The sequence below is a fragment of the Diospyros lotus genome, chromosome 12 (assembly GCF_014633365.1).
Source record: "Diospyros lotus cultivar Yz01 chromosome 12, ASM1463336v1, whole genome shotgun sequence".
NCBI classification, from domain to species: domain Eukaryota; kingdom Viridiplantae; phylum Streptophyta; class Magnoliopsida; order Ericales; family Ebenaceae; genus Diospyros; species Diospyros lotus.
Genome location: NC_068349.1, coordinates 37,956,078 through 37,976,456, shown reverse-complemented (window position 1 = coordinate 37,976,456; position 20,379 = coordinate 37,956,078). Strand labels below are relative to the sequence as shown.

General features: G+C 36.1%; 1 pseudogene; it reads right to left on the bottom strand.

Annotated features, from left to right (window-relative positions):
- Positions 1-13,647: 13,647 nt before the first annotated feature.
- On the bottom strand, positions 13,648-15,263 carry LOC127787282 (hydroquinone glucosyltransferase-like; annotated as a pseudogene).
- Between the last annotated feature and the right edge of the window lie 5,116 nt (positions 15,264-20,379).

Sequence of the window (20,379 nt, the reverse complement as noted above, 5' to 3'; positions counted from 1 at the left end):
CAGTTGTTATTACACTCTAGGTTGCACCTAATAAAAATGAAAAATATTTTTGACATGAAACAAAATTACAAAAATAAATATTTTTTTAAAAAAATAAATATAAATAAAATCTAAAACAAGAATAGAAAATGTTTCAAAACTGAAAAAATGACTCCTCTAAATCGTTCCGTACAACATAGATTATAGTTCATTTACAAGACTACAATCTAGTAGGGCATAAATAAGCTCAAAATGAAACATTTTTCTAGGTAAGCTACAACTTACAAATTGAATAATATTCTCTACTCACATTGTCACGTGCATTGCCCAACTATTGGGGATAAATTAAACATAAAATTATATTCTTAGTTCTCTAATTGTTTTATAGAAAGCTCATGCTGTCCTCAATACTTTGACTCAATCGCCATGTGTTATTTGTTTTGTTTGTTAGGGTGACACGTGAGCTATCGATCTTTCTCAATTTTGTTATTTGAGTTTTTTTTAATATAAATATCAAATTGAATTAAAATAATCAAAATATTCAAATTTAAAAACATAACTAAATTGAAATGTAGATTTAATTGAATAGAACTACTGATATTAACCGGTACTGTTCGATTATTTCAATTTAATCAAAGTATTACTCATCCCTAAATAAAATAATTCAAGCTAATGATATTTTGTTTTGAGGTTTAAAAATCCCAAGAGTAAAATAATCATTTTAGATATTTTTTTTATATATATTTGTCAATATTCACTTTACCTTCTATCGACGTCCAGAATTAGGCAACCGTGATTCGTAGGCCCATAATGAGAGAATAAGCCCAAACACAAGGAGGAAGAACAAAGTAGAAGCAAAGATAAACGGTACGCTAGAAAATTTTAGGTGATTCAGCCAGAACGATGCTTACTCTATGACTGTTCTCTGGGTATTCCGGCAAAATAACAATATGTCATTCTTTTTCTTCTTATTCTTTTCAATGGTGATTTTGACCCCCCTCACATAAAGTAAGTGGGTCCATTCCTTCGATTATTCAGTAGCAATATTGTTATGCGAGTTGAAAAATTAGGCCGACGAGCTGAACGATTAAGCTAGCGAGCTAGAAGTATCGCTAGGAGCTTGTTGGGTATATTGCTAAGAGCTTGCTGGAAGCCTTGCTGGGAGCTCGCTTGGTTCCGCAATCTGAGCTCAGGTTTCAACGATGTGTGACCTTGTTCTGATGAGCTCGGGCCTATTGGGCTTCAGGCGATTGGGCCGACCTGCTGGGTCAAGCTCAGCTCATAAGAAGTAATGCGGGAAATACCCATAACACAAGCCCCCCAGTTCGTAGTGCGATCTTTGGACTGGGAGCTAATACGTGGAAGCCATTATAGCTGTGAATCCACCTTTCAGATTTCTGCCTAATCGCTTCAATTCATGTCGTGCAACTGGTGGATGTGAGGTATGCCATAAGTCATTTTGATTTAACGGCTGAGATCATCCGAGCTGGGCGTATAAATAGTCGAGGGGTCTTACTTTTTTGTTTTCTTTTTACTTTGTAACACAAGCACATTTGTCAATAAAATTGAATATTTTTTAACTCGTGTCTCTCGCTTTAATTCTACAACGAACTCAAGCCAATTAGACTCAAAGTTTAAATAAAACTTAATGGGATAATATTTGGACTAGTCTTCATAATATAACTTCAATCGATCTTCATGACTTGACTTTAACACGGGATCAAAGAAGTTCTTGTATATCAAGATAAGCTCAAAAATATAACTTGGAAGAAACCTTCAAACATATAAATTGAGAATGGATCTTCCGAACATAGGTTATGGTAAACCCAAAGAGTTCCTGACTCGCAAATTAGTAAGCTTGAAATAGTTCATCAACGATAGACGTAATAACTGATAATCGATACGTGTCCAATAAGGCACGATCAGCCATACTTAGGCAAATTTAGACAACCGTTAGATAATACGTCTTAACAAGGTCATATTGAAAACCTTGTCCAGATATACGTCTAAGTAGATCGTTTTGCGATCTCAGCTAATATACAATAAGTTTTTCTTCGTCTTTGGGCTTGGCGAGGAGCGGAGCTCGTCCCATATACTCCTTCAGCTGCTGAAAGATGGACTCATACTTTTTTGTCCACTAAAAATCTTGTGCCTTTTTCAGCAACTCGAAGAATGAGGCGCATTTATCAATTGCCTTAGAAATAAATCAGCTTAGGGCAACGACTTGGCCGTTAAGGCTTTGCATCTCTTTTTTCTATACGAGCGATCTCATATCAAGTAAAGCTCTTATTTTCTCCAGATTGGCCTCAATGTCTCGGTTATTTACCATAAATCCTAGAAATTTTTCGGAGGCCACCCCAAAGGCACACTTAAGCGGGTTAAGCTTCATCTGATAGCTTATGAGGACCTTAAACATTTCTTCCAGATCAGAAACATGGTGAGCTACCTGCTCTGACTTTACTAGCATGTCATCAACATAGACCTCCTTCGTCTTGCCGATTAAAGCCTCAAACATCATATTCACCAGCCTTTGATAGGTTACACCAGCATTCTTCAATCCGAAGGGCATTACTTTATAACAATAAAGCCTCTAGTCGGTAATAAACGAGGTGTACTCCTCGTCGCCGAGGTTCATGGGGATCTGATTATAACCCGAATAAGCATCCATAAAGCTGAGGAGCTGGTGACCAGCCGTTGCATCGATGAGCTGATCGATCCTGGGGAGAGGAAAGTTGTCCTTCAGGCAAGCCTTGTTCATGTTGGTGAAGTCGACACATGTCCTCCACTTCCCATTCTTTTTCTTAACCAAAACTGGGTTAACTACCCAGACCGAGTAGTGAGCCTCTCTAATAAACTCGTTTGCCAAAAGCTTGTCTATTTCTTCTTTAAGAGCAATGTAACGCTCAAGAGTCATCGATTTCCTTTTCTGGCACACTAGCTTATAGCTAGGGTCTACATTGAGCATGTGCGACATGACCTCTAGGGTTATCCCTACCAAAAAACAAAACTTTTGCATATATAAAAAATTTGTTTCTTTTCTACATTACTTAATAGTGTTCCTCTGTGTGCAGTCTAAATAAAACTTTTGCATACGAGCTCATGTATTTAAGACCACCAGGTATACCTATCTTCTATCCTTTTATTGCCGATTGAGGACAATGCGCAATTTAAGTTGGGGGTAAGGTGTACTTAAGAATTAATTTATTGGTATTTGAAATTGATCCATTGTGCAAATAATTTGGGTTGACTTGATAATATTGTCTTGTGTGGTATATATGATTTTATCAAGCCCCTAAAAAAAATTTAAAAAGAATTAAAAAATAAATTAAAAAAATAATAAAAATAAAAATATAAACAAAAAAAACAATAAAAATATATATAAAAAAAATAATTGAGAGAGACAGAATTGACGCTCGTGGTAGCCATTCTTCTCGGGCAGTGCAATCACACTGCCCTATAAAGAAAGAGGCACACTGCCAAATGTTGAAAAATGAGACGCTAAACGACACCAAGCCTGACGGTGCAATTATGGCATGCATCGAACCGAGTGTCGAATAGTGATGCCCATTGCTCTATAAGAGACTCCAAATCTGTATGAGGTAAGCCACCCTTCTTGAGCTCAATCTTCTCTCATTTGTGTTATTCTCCGATCAAGTACTCTCATCCCTTTTGTAAAGTTTCTAGCTCTTTACTTTCTTCTTATTAGAGTTTTCTTTAAAAAAAAAAAATGAATCTTTAGCTTTCAAAAATTCGCAAATACTATCCATCTCTCCCGCAGAATGATTTGAAAAAAATTTATGCTGCTAGATGTGAAAGACTTAGACTTTTAATGCGTAATAACATCCCTGAAGATATTCGTTGGCTGATCGAAGCAAAAGTTCGATTAGCTAGCGAAACTTCACCTAGTTTTAAGCACTTCCCAGGCTTAGGGAAGAGTAGTTTTGCGAAGAAACGAAGAGCTAAAAAAGTTAATGGTTATCACAAGTGTACTCGTTGGACCTATAACACTCGATGCAAATCTGTGGGGTTTACATCCGTCAATCGAGAAGATAAAATTAGTTTCATAAAGGATGGACTGAGTAAGGAGTCATTGGATGATATCTGATTGACTCTTGAGACGCATCCATGTGGAATAGTGCAAAGAAAACTTCTTGCTTTATGGACCCAGTTCATAAGTGACCGCCAACGCTATAATCTTGGGAATTTGACTAAAAACGACACTGATTGCCAATCTATAAGAAAATTGGATGGGAAGCTTATCCTCGCTTCATAGAAAGTGTTTAACTCGTTTCTGGACGTAAAACCAGAGGAAGATGTGAGCCACAATCACAACTACTTGTACATAGGCATGATTTTTGTTTGTATTTATTTCTTGTTGAATTGTTGTATAGCCACTTTTGATCGCCAAACCTTTTTCTAGGGCATACAAAGAAACAAACATGGAAGGCAAGTTATTTCGTCGAATCAAAACCATATGTGTACTTTGTGGCTCTCAACTTGGGAGTAATATTTGTTACTCACTTGCAGCAAGCGAACTAGGCCAAAAATTAGGAGAGAAAAAAATTAATTTGGTATATGGAGGGGGAAGTCGTAGACTGAATGGTTATGTTTCACAAGCTGCATATCTTAGAAAATCATATGTGGTAGGTGTAATGCCAATCCATTTGGCTGAACCACATATTTCTGGGATTACACGCGATGAACTTATAGAAACGACTTCTATGTCTGAGCGCATGGCTTGTAAGATTTATCAGTCAGACGCTTTCATTGCTTTACCAGGAGGTTTTGGAACACTTGAAAAAATCTTTTGTATAATCTCCTGGGCCAAGAGTAATCTCCATACCAAACCCATTGGACTTTTAAACGTTAATCATTTCTTCGATGAATTGCTCTCTTTTCTTGATCAGGCTGTGAATCAAAAGTTCATTTCTCTTTCAGCAAGAAAGATTCTCATTTCTGTATCCACCATTGATGAGCTGGTAGAGAAACTACATGCTTATGTTCCACAGCACGATCCTTATGAGACTCGGATAGATTGGTCTAAGGTAAGCAGAAACAAGCGCCAAAGGGGTCCGATTAATTTAGATTTATCCTTGTAAGACAAGTCTTTGATGAGATGGCTGAGTAAGGAGTACTTTTTGTACTCTTGAAATGCATCTCCTATGACTTGTATGAAATCTTTTTTTATCTTGTGTTCTTAAAAAAAAAAACTGTGGAATGTTGTTAAGCGAGTCTATGATAAGATGGCTGAGTAAGAGGTACTTTGTACTCTTGAGACGCATTTTGTTTATCTTATGACTTGCATGAAGTTTTTATTTTGGTGTGAAAATATAAAAATATATATATGGTATGCTCATTTGTTTGTTTGAGTTTTAGCAGTTCACAGTAAATCTATGGACTTATGGAGTTACAGATATTCCTAACAACCCTATTTTATTACTACAATTCAAGTTGGGGGGAGTAAGGTATATTTATGAATTATCTGGTCTATGTTTAACTGTGAATTTGCAATTGCATGCTTGTAGTTTTATGTGAAAAAAAAATGTGTGTGCTTTAAATAATGTTATCCCTAAAGCTTTGGAATTATATACTGATAGCCAGTTAAATTTGCAATATGAATCATGAATGCATTAATTTCTTATTTGAAAACGTATATGTATGGAATTAGAATAAATGATTTGCATGCATCAGGTGTTCAATAATTAGAAATTGGTTTATAGGTCATAAAGTCAAAGGCAATGGTAATTAGCTGATTAGCACACTGCATGATCCCTCAACAGAAGTAGAGACTATTACCCGAGTGAGTGTTTGAGCCTAATAATCGTTACTTTTGAGTGAAATAACACTTACTCTAAATATGCTTTATTGTTTATCTCATCTTTTCAATAGCTTCAAAACATCAATTTGCTTTGAATGTCTAGTATGATAGCGGATGAATTTGGCTAGTTTCAAAACTCTGAATTAGTTGACTGAGTAACATTGTTTTGTAGAAGTATGATAGGGGGATCAATTTCTTTCAATTTGGGCTTATTAACCTTTTTCTTTATTTACATTAACCTCCCTTGCTAGCCCATTTGAGATGTTCTTAGCACACTTTCTTTCCTTACCTTCGTCTAAACCTGTAACCATATGAAGTTTGTCCAACCTGGTGTGTTTCTAGGAATCAGTCTATATCGGTATTTTCATATAAAAAAATGAGAAGTTCTCTTAGTTATTCAACATAAGTGTTTCAAAACAAATGCTGAAGAAAACATTATATCCAGTTTGAGATTAGTGTAAAAAAAAAAATCCTAACACACCATTTGCACACTTTACCATTTTCTTTGACAACCCGTATTAACCTCATAGCCCATTACAACCCAGTTTGGTCCCTCTTGATGCTTTAAATCATGTGATCTCAGGATTCGAGTTCGGAGCAAGGAATTCTGTTTAAATTCAAAAGTTATTTATCTATGGCATTATTCTAGTCATGAAGCTATGTTAATTTCCCTGTTCTTTCATGAAAATATGTTATTTGTATTTGGGATGACACCGAGTTTGAACTTATTTTACATTTACTCTTATAACGGTGCACCCCCTTGTGTGTACACCTAAGGAATCGTTTTTATTGGAGGGAAAATCTACGGTAAGGTTTTAAGTCAAAACTTCGAGGGAGTAAATCTATGTATTGATCATCCTGGTTGCCATTCCTAAGATTGTATGACCTTTAACCATAAATCTAATTTTGAATGTTCGACTTATTTTAAATGTTCTACTCTACGTATTTTGGTTTCGAATTTGAAATTTTTATATTCATGCAAGTATTGCGATTAGACCATGGCTGGTGTACAATCCGATTGCTAAAGGACTAGCAATATTCAAGTTGAGGGGTTAATATTTCCTAAATCTTAATGAATTATATCCCCATTTTGACTTTATAATTATACTTAAAATAAATAATTATTCATATTACATATTATTACAGGATGAAGCAAGGAAGTTGACTTCTACAATTAATTAGGGGCATAAATTGAAGACGTTGGATTACTCATTAATGTTGCTCAAAATCATGGGCCAACTATGGAGTCTAGAGGATGTTTCAAGTGCACTTGGTCCAACTATCAAATAGAATCCAACATAAAAAAAAAAAGGCCCAAGATCAAGCAAAGGCCCAAGACCAACTAAAGGTCCAAGACCAATCAAAAGCCCAACAAAGCCCAATTTGTAGAAGACTTTTCTTTATTTTGTATTTTTTTATAAATGTTTTACCACCTAAAGTCTTTTGTATTCTTATGAGAAGTCCACTACCTAAAGTCTTTTGTATTTTTTGTCTTTTACCTAATTTTCTTCCATTAGTTAGGTGAATGTTTTGTTGAATAATTGTGTGGCTTGTAATGCATCTTGTGGGCTATAAATAGCTCACTTTGGTGCATTTGTGAGAAGGTGGTTATTATTTGAATCAAAGTTTAGTTTTGTTCTTAGAGTTTCCCTTAGAGAATTGCTCTTATTCTTTCTCTTGTTTTCTCTTGTAATCTTACTTCCTTTCTTTTTTCTTTTAAATTCTTATGTCATTTATTGTTACTTTATTATCCACCGCCTAAATGGCCGGTTAATTTCTGCCTTTAAATTTCTGTAATTTTAATTCTTGTCTTTCAATTATCCACCGCCTAAATGGCCGGTTAGTTTCTACTATTTCAATTCTTGTCATTTAAATTCTGTTATTTAAATTACACCATTTAAATTCTTGTTAATTAACTTTTAAATGGAAATGAGTAGCTAAACCTAATCTTGGGTTAAGGCAAGGACAGTGTCCAACGCCAATGATTCCCAAAGAAAGTTGCGCTTGAAATGAATATCATTAATTTAAATTTCAGTATGAGTGAGTTTTAATTATTGGGAAATCACTACGTTTGGATTGGAGTGTAAGCCTAACTTAGAGCTTTCATGTCACGCATGAGAGTTACTAGAACTGGAAACGCTATTATACCCAAACCCGGATGATTAATTTAGTTGTTTTGTATATTAATTGTAATTAGATTTATGGTAGTTACTTAAATTAGAATCCCGCATATCATGTATGGGGATTGCTTAAACTAGAACTATCATCATCTCTAATTGCATTTAGTAACAAACCCTCATATCTGAAATTAAATTAATGTTACTAACCTTGTTTGCTAAAATTTGGGAATTAATGGGTTGGTGCTGAAATTGTCTTAACTCAAGTGCTATCCAATTTAATATCCTCACATTAAGCATTTATTTTAACTTCTACCTTCCTTTATTTTCTAATATTTGTTATTAAAAAAAAAATTCATAAAACAAAATCTTGTTATCAAATCATCTAAATGCGTGTGCGTGTGTGTGACATTCTTTTGCTTTTGCCATAAATAAATCTTTCAGTGGACGACCTGGACTCATCCAGAAAATATAAATTTAAATTTGGACTACAACTGCACTCATACACTGACGAGTATAAACCTTTCACCTAAATAAAAAAATATATATATATAATTTTTATTGTGTTTTGTTTTGTGTTTTAATTACAGGGTGAGAGTGCAGCCAAGATCCATCGTGTCACGGCTGGTTTTAATGGCGGAAGTGACCGCTGATTTAGCCGAGATTTTCGAAGGCCAAATCTCATGATTTAGGGTTATATGATCGGTTTGCAAGCTAGATTTCGGGCTTAAGGGATAAGATCAATCGAGATTCGGTGGAAATTCGGGTCGGGAACGAGTATAAAAAAGGGTTGACGGCCGAAGGTTTTGAAGCACAATCAGGCAAAATTTCTCTCGCTTTAGGTTGAATCGAGCAAAGAAGATAGAGGGCTTTTGTTTCTTGTATTGTGGGGATCATTTCTGGATAGTTTCGAGGGGTTTCGTGTGCGTTTGATGGGGTTTTAGCGAGTTGTCTTGAAAATCGAGTGTGGCCGGACCAAGACCTGCAACCGCCTTTTAAGGCTTTTTTCGATGACTATTTTCACCATTGCCTTTGAGGTCGCCTCATCAAGATCTTCAAGGCCCTGCCATCATTTTGGTCATCAGAGACCATCGCTGGAAAAGAAGGCCAGTCGCGCATGTGCACATGCAGACTCTAGCCGCACCCACGCGCCAGCGCGTGAGGGCGCGTGAAGCCCACGTTTTCCTTGAAATTAATTTTATAATTTTTGTAAAATTATTTCAGGGTGGTTTATGAAAAAATATTTAGAAAAATTGGGTGTTTAGTATTTATTATGATTTTTCGAGAGGAAGAAATATTTGAAAAATATGAAAAAATAGGGAAAATTGAGGAAATTATGGGAAAAATATAAATATTGATTTGTAAGGTCTTAATGGTAAATAGGAGATGATTGGGTTGTTGGAATGAAGGATTGCACGCTTTTCATGACACGACACATTTTTCGAGGTGAAAATCAGTCTTTTTTGAATAAGGTGATTGGTTTGATTCTATCTTTACCTTATCTTGATTGTGTGTTGGAGTGTTTGTAGTGGGTTCTGCCGAGCGATTTTACTCTCCTGAGCTTAGAATACACGTGATTGAACCAGTTCCGGTGAGCGGTTATACCCTTCAGAACTTGGGTTGTTTTACAAAGGCGTTTCACTTATGTACTTGTGGCATCATTTTCATATTGAACATATGGTATATTGTATCAACTGTTTTAAACTTATAAAATAGTCAGTGCATGGCGTGTGATTTTCATATCATCGGGGTATTAATTTTCGTGTCGTTGTTATGTCCTTGGGGGACGGGATGGGTCTTCTTGAGAATGGAACAAGGTTAATCCAGGTGAACGAGTGACACGATAGGGTACTCAAGGGATTAAATATGTCACGACAAGGTCAACCCCAACGGTGTGTGGAATGTATTTTCCACAGGAGGTTGAGTATGTCAGGAAGATTTCTCAAGTTAGACGTGTTGCATGTTGTCGTTTGTCTGTATATGCCATGCTCGTATATCTTTCATGCATTATGTAAACTGTGTCATGCCATCACTTAGATATTTTATCATTTAACCTGGGTTATGCCCCTGGAACATTCAACTTTCCAGCCAAGGACTGCTGCGAGGGCGAGGACGTGGTCAGTTGAGGGCCAATGGTGTTTAGTTTGATAGTCATTATATCTTTTTGGAGGCTTTAGTATGTAATTCGGGTTATGTATGAACAGTTGTAAGATAATGATGTTATCATTTGGTAGTTTGTAATATGTAGTTCGGTGTAGAAACACCTTGTATGAAACTCGTGGTAAGCCACGGTATTTTAATATTAATGTATCCGCTGTGTTATACTATGTCTCGTTTAGTTTAAGATTATTGATTTTGTTAGTTAAACGGGCAAGACTGGGTTCTCGGGATTTTTATCTGCATGTGAAGATTGTTCTTGGAATCACCGCGCGTGATGAACTTGGAAAAAAAAAAGATTCCCAAAAATTCCCATATAATGACATGCCTGGCGAGGCGGGGTGTTACAAGTCCACTATGAGGAACTCTATCAATGTTGTGGCCTGGCGATCTACATCTCTGATTGTAAAAAGGAGACTAATCCACCCAACGGGGACCATCGCATCTCCCGTGAAACCATAGAGGGCTTCTAGGCATGAGCTCAACTGCTCTGGTCCCAGTCCTATTTGATCAAAGCAAGTTTTGTACATTACATTCATCGAGTTGCCTGTATCCACCATTATTCTTCGCACTTCTGCGTTGTCGATCCAGGCACGAATAACAAGGGTGTCATTGTGTGGCAAATGGACATCCCTAGCCTCTTCCTCCAAGAAAGTGATCTCCTCTGTCATCCTCCTAACTCGTTTCGTGGGTGCAGCTTGCTTGTTTGACCCTGTCAACAAGACATGGTTAGCCTCACCCACGTACTTTTCATGGGAGTTGTGGGAAGTCTCAGTAAGGTGAGGTCCTTCATGAATTTTGTTGATCGTTCGAACGGCCGATGAGTGCTCATCGTAAGGGGGAGACAGCTGCTGTGCTGGTTGCTGGGTCGACTGATTAGTAAGTCACACCACATAGTCCCTCAACCGACCTCTTCTAATCATATCCTTGATGGCATCCCCCAAAACCCAGCACTCGGAGGTGTTATGACTCACCTCGTTATGGTATATGCAGAATTTCTCCTTGTTTCTGAATTTGTTAGGAGTTCTTATAGGGTTGGGCTTCCCAAACTCCTCCCTGTTTCTCTCCATGGCGAATATCCTCTCTTAGGGATCAGACAAGGCACAGTAACTGTCGAAACAGCCTGATCGCTGAGGTCGCTCTTCTTTCTCTGCCTTGCGAGCTCACTTGGAGACTTGGTTATTCAAGCATTCTCCCCGCGCTTCCCTTCCATTGTCTCTGTTATTCCTTTTCTTATTCTGGTTGGAGCTCCTAGCCTCTTCTTTCTGTCCAACGGGCTTCTTCGAGCCAAAAGCCTCTTCCCATCAGATCTCCTTAGCAGCTCATTCATAAAATTTCCCCAAATCTTTAACGAGGATCCTATAGATGCTCTCACAGAGCTTTCCCTCCTTACGGAGGCCTGTTGAGATCGCAATCAGGACACTTTCATCGGAGGGATCTTCGATATTGCTCACCTTGCGCCTGAACCTGACAATGTAGTCATTCAATGATTCATTTGTCCTCTAGAACATTGTGGCAAGGTGACATGGCGGGGTGAGTTGCATTCTCAATGCCCTATATGATTAAGAAACCTCCATTGGCACTCCTCCCAACTGTTGATACTGCGAGGTGGTAGGCCCCTGAACTAGGCGCAGGGAATATCGCCCAAGGTCACTGGGAAGACGCGACATTTGACCAGCGAGCTAGTGGTCTGCATTATACAACGGCATACTCGGGACTTTGAACCTACAAAGGAGAGATTCGAGCTCAATTTTCCTAATGAATGGCGTCCTGTCCCCACGGCCATTATTCTAGCCGCGAACCACTTGTTGCGCCTCCAACTATCAAACTCTTTGACACAACTCCTCAACGGTTGAATCCGGGTCCCCAGATGGCTGGGCATGTTATCGTTTGTTTCTCTCCCGTTCTGGGTAATGATGATTTGGGGGTGGATAGTTGTCTTCGATATCCTCCTCACATGGTAGAGGTCTCTCTTCCCGCAGCTGGCGAATCCTCCGATGTGAAGGGATTTCTGACGTTTTTTGGAGAACCTATGCCTGAGCTTGGACCAGGACCCTAGCCGCGTCAGCAAGCTGCATAATTGTATTCTCTAACGCCTCTTAGCGTTGTTGCCAGGCCTGAATCATCTCCATCTCAGTGGTATGAGCAACAAGTTGGACCGGAACCCGTGGGGGCATGCCGACGGTGGAAAAAGGGCACCAGCTGCAGAAACAACGGGTCCTCCAACTAATGGAACATCCAGCAGTTGATCACAGTGATTTTATGGCAAATCGACCACGGCATCAGAGCTTTGTGTGTTCCTTCCTCTTGCCATGGCTAGCGGTCAAAGCGGGCCCCTTCCTCTAGTGCCAAAATGTCGATGTTCAGAATTAGCCGATCATAATTCGTAGGCCCGCAATGAGAGAATAAACCCAAACACAAGGAGGAAGAACAAAGTAGAAGCAAAGATAAATGGTACGCCGAGAAATTTTACGTGGTTCGAGCAGAACGATATCTACTCCACGACTATTTTTTGGGTATTCCAACAGAGTAACAGTATGTCATTCTTTTTCTTCTTCTTTTTTTTTTTTAGTGGTGTTTTTGATCTCTATTTGTAGTAAGGAGTGTTTACAATTACATAAAATCCAAGAGTGAAAAAATGATATCATGGGGACAAAATGTCCTTATCAATTCCATAAAATTGGGAGTGGGCTCCGTATTATTAGGGATCTGACTTGCCTCACATAAAGTAAGTGGGTCCCTTCCTCTGGTTTTTTAGTATCAATGTTGTTATGCGAGTTAAAAGATTAAGCCAGCGTACTGAACGATTAGGCCAGCGAGCTAGAAGTATCGTTAGGAGCTCGTTGGGTATATCACTAAGAGCTTTCTAGAAGTCTTGCTGGGAGCTCGTTTGGTTCCGCGATTTGAATTCGAGTTTCAACGACGTGTAAACTTGTTCTAATGAGCTCGAACCCATTGGCCTTCAGGCGATTGGGCCGACCTGCTGGATCAAATCCAACCCATAAAAAATAATACAAGAAATACCCATAACACCTTCTAACTAACTACTAATTTAATCGTCAAAAATTATATCACGCGACTAACAAATGAGTGCGATTTTGTTCACCCCCTTTAACGGGGTGAACATCAACTGTGACTATGAGGGTGAAAAAAGCAATAGCCCGTTAAAGAGGGTGAACAAAATTGCACTCTAACAAATGATGTCCTATTAACAAACGGTGACAAAAGGTTCACCAGCCTTGCAAACGATGACAAAAGGTTCACCAGCCTTGCAAGAATTTAGACATTCGACATGTTTAATAATTTATTATTCCAAAAGATGAAGAGATGACAAATATATGATTCAGAAATATTCTCAAAGATCTCAGACACACTCTCATTGCATTCCTTCCGATCAATAATAGAAGTGGGGGCATTAGAAAGAAGATTATTAGAAATTGAGTAACTCTTATAATTAATTAATCATAACACAACTTTATACAAGATTATTAATAATAAAAATCAATGATATATAGACATTTTTACTGGTTTTACTAAAAACAAGTGAATCTGTTGGCTGCAGCTTAGTGATAACAGCAATTATTAATTAGAGACAGACAAATTAATTACGAACAGTAAACAAAAGAAGAAAACAATCACAATGCACGCGTGCATGCATGCATGGCTAGCGATCACTTCATCTTTTGGAAGCCAGTTTTAATTAATTAATTAATTAATTAAAATTAATCAATTGCTGTCTTCTAGCACTGGTTCATCCACTTGTCGGCGATCTCGCACAGTGCTGTGGCAGAATCACCATCTTCACTCAAGCTCTTCAGAGCCGAGCTCTTCAGCTTCTTCATTCTCACCCGGAAGACCTTGGCTTCTTCCCCGACCATCAGATCCTTCACAACCCTCGCAATCTCGTCACGCCGCACCACCCCGTCCTTGCCGGCCGCCGGCCTCAGAGCGACTTTCAGACGACCATCCACCAGCGCGGCGTTCATGTTTTGCTCGGTGAAGAGCGGCCAAGCGAGGAACGGCACGCCGTTGCCGTGCAGTATGTTCTCCAGAATAGAGTTCCAGCCGCAGTGGGTCAAGAACCCGCCTGTTGATTCGTGTCTTAGAACTTGGATTTGCGGCGCCCAACTGGTGATCACTAGGCTCCGGCCTTTGGTTCCTTCGACGAATCCTTCCGGCAAGAAAGACAACGCTCGGTTCCGGGTGTCAACGGCGAAATACCCACCTTCGGCGGTATTATCCGGCGGTTTTGCCACCCAAGGAAACCTCTGCTCACTGAGTTCAAGACCGAGTGCTAACTCAGTGATCTGTTCATGAGAGTCTTCCGCCGGACCCGAATGAAACAAACAGCACTGACCCAATCGGCTGATCATCGAGCCAGTCCAAGCACTCGTTCGGGCCTGTGGGCGGGTCGACTTCCATGGGGATGATGGGTCCAACCGGATAAAGCCTTGGCTTTCCGGGTTGCTGCAAGGCCTTGATCGGGCCAGGCTCCAAGGCCGTGGAGGTGTTGATTATGATACCCTCGGCCATGGCGTACCGCTCGGCGTGGTGAAGATACCATTTGTAGGCTTCGCTCTTCCGATCCTGAATCGAGTAGAAAAGGTCTTTTCCATGGATCGGAATGCAACCCGGGATTCGAACCGGGTCTGTCAGCTCGCCATACTCGCAAGAAACAGTTGAGTCGAGTGTATGCAAGTGAAACATAAGAGACAAAGACATGGCAGTGGACAAGAAGTAGATGTAGGGAGGAACGTTGAATTCTCTGGCCATGTCGAACGTGTCGGCGCCAAAGACGTCGACCACCAGAGCGGCGAGCTGGGTGGTGGCTACCAGCGCCTTCAGCGCATCGTAAAGGAAAGGGAGCGAGCGAGCCATGGTGACGGAGATTCTGGTCTCGAGCTCGTCGGTGGGCGGCAAGAGTCCGCCAAGCTAACAGCGGGTAGAAGAAGGTGAGAAATGGAGGAAGGGAGAGCGTCGAGGAAAGCGGACTCGGCTCTGGAGGAGGGGCCGTTGGTTGGAACGATGATGGTGACGGAGAAGTTGAAGCGGCAGACAAGTCGCCGGGAGAACTCGCCGAGAGAGATTAAGTGACTGAGCCCCGGCGATGGAACGACAGCTATGTGAGGCGCTGCTCGGCCCATGATCTCTTGGCTGCTTTGCTTTCTGTAGCGAAGAGGGAATTAAGTTGGGATGGGATGGGATTGGGATTGGGATGCGGTGTGCTGTAGAGGGCTTGCCTGCATTTATAATGGAGGCATTTGGCGGCTACTGGGAAAGCAAAAACAGAGACACTTGGGGGCCGGGTTTCTTCTTGACAGCTTTTGTCAAAAATTAACGACACTAAATAATATTGTTTCATGCTTATTTTATATTTAGTGAGTAAATGAGAAAATATTACATAAATATATTTAAATATATTATATTTAAATTTATTTAGTAAGAGAACAAATTCATCGCTAAATGAGAATAAATTTAAATTAAAATTTAAATCTTTTAACCATATAATTCTTCTATCACTAAAATTAAAAAAATTAAAATTATAAATTTTAGCGGCTGAATTATTCTATTACTAAAATATTAAATTCATAAAATATTTTAAATTAAATTTAAAATTTTATTTGACAAATAAATTTTTCATATTTAAATGTAGACTATTCTGTCGTTAAGTTACAAAATTTTCATCCTTTTAAGTGGGAAGTTTTTATTTTATCTTATCGTTCAAATTATCTAATATAACATGTCATGTCAATAATTAACAATAAATATATTATAATAAGAGATGTAAGATTGAACCTAAATTAAAAATTGAGTCTAGATCGAAACAACATTCACATAAATTTATGATGAAAAATTAAAAATAAGGAATAAGTTAGATTTTTTTTTGGGTGATTTACCCTTTTACTTTTATCATATTTTTATCTTAATAGAGTTATATCATAATGTATTTAAACTAAATTAAAGATATAGATTTTTGTCTTTGATCTTTTTACGTTTTTTTTTAATTTTTTATTATTTCAATTATACTTATGTATTTGTATTTATAAGTTAATTTAATATATTTTATTATAATTTTTTTGTGATAATTTTAATTTTTGAATGATATAAATTGAAAAAAAATATATAATTTTATTCATTTAAATAAAATCATATAAAAAGACACGTGTGAATTAAGAAAGATGCAGTGGCTGTGGGGATGGCTTTTGGGTTTAGCCGCGGCCACGTGGTGTGAATTAAGAAAGATTACAGAAGCTAAATTGATGGATTCACGTGATTGCTACTCCCCCAGGGTTTTCGTCGTCTTGTCTGCTTCACGTGGAAACCGGATTTTTTTAAGAGTGTTCTTTAAACACTCTATTACAATGTTTATATATATTGATGTGTCGTATTTTATAAAAAAAATTATTTAAATCTTTCCCTCAACTTTTGAATCAAATATATTGATGTGTCATATATATTTGAATCAAATAAATCTAATTTCTTGTATGCTCTTATGTGTGATTTACACACGTAACCAACTTCAAAATAATGTTTATTAAAATAAATAAAATAAAATTATATTAAAATAATATTAAAATATTTTTCATACCAGTATATAGAATTGTCAATATAAGATTGTAAAGTATTTAAAATTTTTATCAAACTATTTATTAAATTTTTTGAAATATATTAAAAGATACAAATGTTATTTTTTTTTTATGTGTAAGGATCAAAATATACTTATCTTGAATGAGAGAGATAAGTATATCTGAAAAAATTAAAAAAAAAAAAAAGTCACATGACTTTCTTTTTCAAGTGTCTCCAAATAAATTTAACAAATGAATTGGAAAGGACAAAAGTTTGAAATGCTTTCCATATATTATCTTTTTTAGTATATATCTTACTTAACAAATACTACCTAAAAAAAATAAAATGAAAGAAAAGAAAAGTCTTAACGTCTATCATCTTCCACCCAATACAAAATTCTAACTTTTATTACTTTTCATTAAAAATCAAAGATCACATAATCGATGGACATACTACTGAGATCAGGTTCAAGTGCTTTCACTGCATCACAATCACATCGGAATAGCAATTAGCCTGATTTCAACTACGTGGGACGTGTTAGGTATTGTCATTGTGATATGTAGGCACCAAGATGGGTATCTTGGAGTATCAGTAATCTAGACAGAAGATTCTGTTGTTTTATTTTTGTATACTTAGTTTTGAAGATGAAAAATAATATTTTATTTAATCCCTAAATTATGAATCAAGATTGTGGTTTTTAACATAAATCAATTTCAATATCAAGTATTACTTTGTGAGAATGAAAATCAAATGAATTTCAAGTATCGAAATTTCAAAGTCATATTTTTCTAAGTCTGGAAGGTTAGCACCTTATAAGGATATATATGAAAATGTTTTCTTTTTAGAAAACTAACTCCCAGTATTTCAATAGCTAACATTCATTAGTGATAAAATGATTTTTAGAAAATTTTTCAAGAAATAGAAAGTGTATATCTTGGAGGTGGTAAAATCACAAAATTTTAAGCTACTTTCTTATTCTTATAGATTTTGATTTTTTAGATATTTTTATTGAATCCAATGGGGATACTTTCTTATTTATATTTATATATTAAAGTAAATAAAAGATAAAATATAAATTAAACAAAATGAGGACATTTACTTAAACTAAAGAAATGTAAATATGTTATGATGTTTTGTATCAATCAAGTGTGCTTCTACATGTTATCAGTTAAGTTTTCATTTTTTTCAAAATGGATAATCGACTGTGTGGTTTAGTGCTGTCGACTATACTTGTATAATCTGTCAACTATATATGGCTTCTGTCGACTATTTTTCATGCTGTCGAATATCATGTAAGGATAGTTGACTATGGTTTTTATTCTGTCAATTATATTTGTATATGATTTTCAAAATCTTCTTCATATTTTTGTATCTGTCGACTATGTGAATGTGTTTGTCGACTATGAGTAATTTGTGTTAGAAGATAGTTGACTATACTTTCTTGTCTGTCGACTATGCCTAGTTTTATTTGAAGATATAGTCGACTAACCCATTATCTTCTGTCGACTATCTCTTTTCGCAGAAAGCTTCCAACGGCTAATTTTTCAAATTTCAACGATCATAAACGGCTAGTTTCGAGCAAAACTTTTGGGAAGTCTATAAATACAACTCAAGGATGATCAAGAGTAAACGAATGGACGTGAATGAATGAATTAAGCTTACATTTGTACTCGTCTCTATTTACATCGACTGTGCTTTAATTTTTCTCTCCAAAAAGGTTTCGATTATCATTTGTAATATCTTATTCAAGCCTTGTACTTTATTTTTGAGAGATCATTGTAACTAAGAGATTTATCTCTTAGATCTTTTCTTTATTACACTTCTTGTATTTCCTAACTTGTGTAACTAGAGGGCCTATTTGGTTTAAGTAGGAGGTTGTATTTTCTAGCTTGTGTAGCTAGAGGGCCTACTTGTGTAAGTAGAAGATTTTAGTGAATTGGTTTAAAATCCTTAGTAGGAGCTAAGGTAGTGGATTAGGCTTGGTTTAAGCCGAACCACTATAAATTCTTTGTGTCATTTATCATTCTTGCTTTTACATTCATTGAGCTTTATATTTGTCATTTCATATGTTTAATGTTTTAAATCACTAAAATCTCAATTGGGTCAAAAAGATTTCAAGTCCTATTGAGTTTTTAAAAATAACCAATCCACTCCTCCTCTTGATGTATGCCATAGCACCTCTCGGTCTAATAGATTCTACTCTTGTAAGGTATTTGTTTGTAAAAATATTATTATTATTTTTTATTTAATAAGATAGTTTAATAAAAAGTTTATGTAAATAAAATTACTTGATTTTATTTTTGATTTTTTTTCTTTTCAACTAATTGATTGTTGATTTTTTGAGTGACATAATTTTGAGTTTACAGTGAGGTGTGTGGAAGTGATAAATGAGTTAAGGTTTGACATAAGAACTCTGAAAAATGCAAATGAAGAAAATTAAGGAATGAGATTCAGGATGAGAGATGGAGGCGACCCTAGAAAATATTTAAAGATTTTGAAGTTGAAGAGAAAAATAAAGGATGGAAGAGATCAATGTCGCAAATATATGCAGAGAGTTTATGTATTAATTTTTTATTTATTGTGTTCATGGATTATATTTTGGTTTTGCTTAAAATAGGGTAGAATCTATGGTAGTTTTTCAAATCGGTTGAATAATTCCATCAATAATTTTATAGCTCAAGGCAAACTTTTGGCATCTTTAGAAAAATGATCGACTTCTTTAAAAATTTAGTCGATAGATTTTGCAATCTATCAATAATTTCATGAAAACGATTGATTGTTTTATCAAATAGGTTGACAATTTTGAGAAACTTTCAACATGTTACAGTGACGAATGATATTTTTTGAATTTACATAAAAATTATAAATAGTGAAAATTCCTTATCAATAATTCTCAAGAACTGTTGACTCTTTTGTTCTAAAGTTAAAATTGGTTGACTCTTTTGACAAAAAGGTAAATCGTTTTTGTTCAATTCATCAACCCAATTTCTAAAACACAAGACAGTTGATAAATTGTCTAATATAATCGATAGTTTTGCTTTATATTTTAAATGAGTGTGTATGATTTTAAAAAAAATATTGATACACTCCTCTAAACTTGGTTTGATTTAAAAATAAATATTATTTTATTTTTAATAATATAATACTCCTTCATTAAATGTAATATAAAAATAAGAATATCACATTTTATATGATATAAAAATAGTAGAAATTGCATAAACTAACCAACCACCAAATAGAAAATTTGTTTCTAACCCCTTTTTTGAAAAAAAAATCATTTTTATAATTCCCAAACAAATTAATTGCATGCTATACCCACTTTACCACTTATACCCCACTATTTAATCTGTCAGATTCACTCTTTATTTAAAAATTTAAATTAAAAATGAAAATATTAAAAGATCAAAATAGCCTTCACAAATTGAAAACACTAAACCCAAATTCCAACAAACCTCAACCCACCAAACCCGGTGTTTTGTTGCCCACTAAACTTGATTTTATATTTTAGTCTTTTTTTTTTTTTTTTGTCCATTGATTTTTTTCAAGTTATGTGATAGTTCCAAAAAGAGATTATTGTTTAAAAATTATATTTTTAATTTTGGATAAATTTAATATATTAATATTACATCAAAAGACATCATTTTAGTGCTAATTGAATTCATTAATTTATAGAAAAAATAAAAAAAATTGAGAAAAAAGAAACCAAACTTGGTGACTGAGTTTTGTTATCCACTAAACTCG